Below are 2469 nucleotides of genomic sequence, written 5' to 3' on the forward strand. Positions count from 1 at the left end.
TTCCGCGAGGGACGTTAAATACGGGGTGCCGTGTGATGAGCTTTCATCGCACGTTAAAGAACCCTCAGGTGGGCAAAAGCAATCCACAGACCGACCGCTGTGGCGTCGCTCATGATCTCAGTTGTCTCGCGACGTAAACACCCAATTATTAATTAATTTCCAGGCTGCAAGTCGCCAACTCTGTGCGGCCGCGAACATCTGACAGGATCATTTCATACTCGAGCATCAGCTCACTCGCGTCATTCCGCTGCTCCTCAGTCAGCCCGTCCGATAGTACCACGTCTTTGTAGTCCTCCGTCTGTTCAAGGCTCAGCATGGGGACAGTGTCCTCCCTTTCACTTTCCTCTATGGATACGACGCTGCACACCGTTGTCTTCACTGGTTCCGTTACGTCAGCGTCTTCATATCTTTTCAAGAGGTTCGCATGGAATACCTTCGTCCCGTGTCCTAGATCTACGGCGTAGTCTGCTTCGCCTTTCTTTCCGACGATGGGGGAGGGACCTTTCCAGTGCATGAGCAACTTATTGTGGTCCGTCGGCAGGAGGATTAGGACCCTTTGTCCCACTTCCATTGGTCGCTGGCGGGCCCTTTTGTTGTATTGCTGGCGGTACCTTGCGCACGCTCGATCCAGCTCTTCATGCGCTATCTTGCATGTCTCTTCCAGTTTATTGCGCAGCTCGAACACGTGTTCGTACGTCGTCTTTACATCGTGTTCGATTTCCTCATTAGTCCACCACTCGCCCAAGACAGATAATGGGCCTCGTACATGCCGCCCGTACAACACTTCGAAGGGGGAGAAGCCCAAACTTGCTTGGGGTACCTCCCTATACGCAAATAGCAAGTGCGCTAAGTACCGATGCCAGTCCTTCGGCCTCTCCTCACGCATGCGTTTGAGCATTGTCTTAATCGTTCCGTTAAATCTTTCTACTAACCCATTTCCCATTGGGTGGTATGGTGAACTGTGTAATTGCTTCAGTGACAGGAGGCGACTCACTTCCTGCATGGCTTCCGAAATGAAGGCGGGTCCCCGGTCGCTGAGAATCTCCCTCGGCACTCCTGTCCTTGTAAATATCTCGACGAGACCCTCCGCAACTCGGCAAGGCTACCGCGTCGGGGTAGCGCGTCGCGTAATCCACCATGGTGAGGATATACTGATTCCCTTTTGTGGTGGCGGGCGAGATCGGGCCGATGAGATCAACTGCGACACGTTGAAGTGGTGTTTCAATGCTCGGCATCCTTCCAAAGGGTACCTTGGTCACTTTCCCTCGGGGCGTCGTCCGCTGGCACTGGTCGCACGACTTCACGAATCTCTTTACGTCTGCTTGAATTCCAGGCCAAAAAAAATCTGTCCTGACTCTATCCGTCGTCTTCTGACCTCCTTGGAGTCCAGACATGATTCCTTCATGCGCAAGCTTCATCACGGCTTCCCGAAACTTCCTTGGTACAACCATTTGTTGAAACTCTTTCCCGGCGCCCATCCTGTAAATCCTGTACAGGATCCCCTTCCTGTGAACTCATAAGTGTGGTTTGCGTTGCGGCATTTTAGATCCTGTCCTATCCTTTCAAAACAGCATCGCAGCGTGTCATCTTCTCGTTGTTCCTTTCCGATTTCTCCCGGTTGGGATGGCCATCCTTCTATCTCAGGCACTCGCGGCGGGGGTCTTTCTCTCTTCCCTTGCGGTTTATTTTTGCTTTGTCGCCTCGTCTGTACTGCCGCAATAAGTTCTCCACTTTCTTCGCTACTTCCGGGGTTCGCCTTCGCGTCTTCGTAGTCGGGGCCGGCCTCTTCCCACTTGAGGTCTGGATCACTTCGCTCCCGTACGCTCGGAATGTTCCCTAAAATGACGTCATAGAGGGGGGTTCTCCATGCATTTTGCTGTGAGAAGTCCGCTGTAAAATGGCGTATGGACGGATATCCTCGCCTCCGGCAGGTACTTCACAGTGCCGTCAACAAGATAAACAGGGTTCACTTCCCCTGTCAACACTCTTCTTCTACCAGCGCTTTCCGTATGATGATGGTATTCCTCCCAGTATCGCGCCGGACCGAGACCGGGCGATTGCCCATCTTCCCCGTGACAACTGGCATCCCATCTACTCGGCATGGCGCCTTCGGTGACACAAACGCATTGACAACTGGCACCATTACTTCGTTTTTCAGTTCTACGTATCCCTCATCGATACAATCCTCTACGGAGCTGTCTCCCTTGCGTGTCGGCACTACGACACATGATGCTTGCGGCTTAGTCGCGGCCTTTCCTGAGCAGTTCCTTGATGTGTGCCCGGTCCTCCCACACGTGTAACAAGTTATACTATGAGGCCTTCCTGGGCGTGACCGGCACTCTGCCGCGACATGTCCTGACTTCTTGCAAAGGTAGCACCCCCTTCCGTTTCGTACTTCTTCTCGCTCACGAGAGGGTTTCGTGGCTGTACCTCGTCGAGTTTCCCCTCCTGCTTCCGTGCTCTCGCTTC

This window comes from Ornithodoros turicata, chromosome 1 (assembly GCF_037126465.1).
Source record: "Ornithodoros turicata isolate Travis chromosome 1, ASM3712646v1, whole genome shotgun sequence".
Taxonomy (NCBI): Eukaryota; Metazoa; Arthropoda; class Arachnida; order Ixodida; family Argasidae; genus Ornithodoros; species Ornithodoros turicata.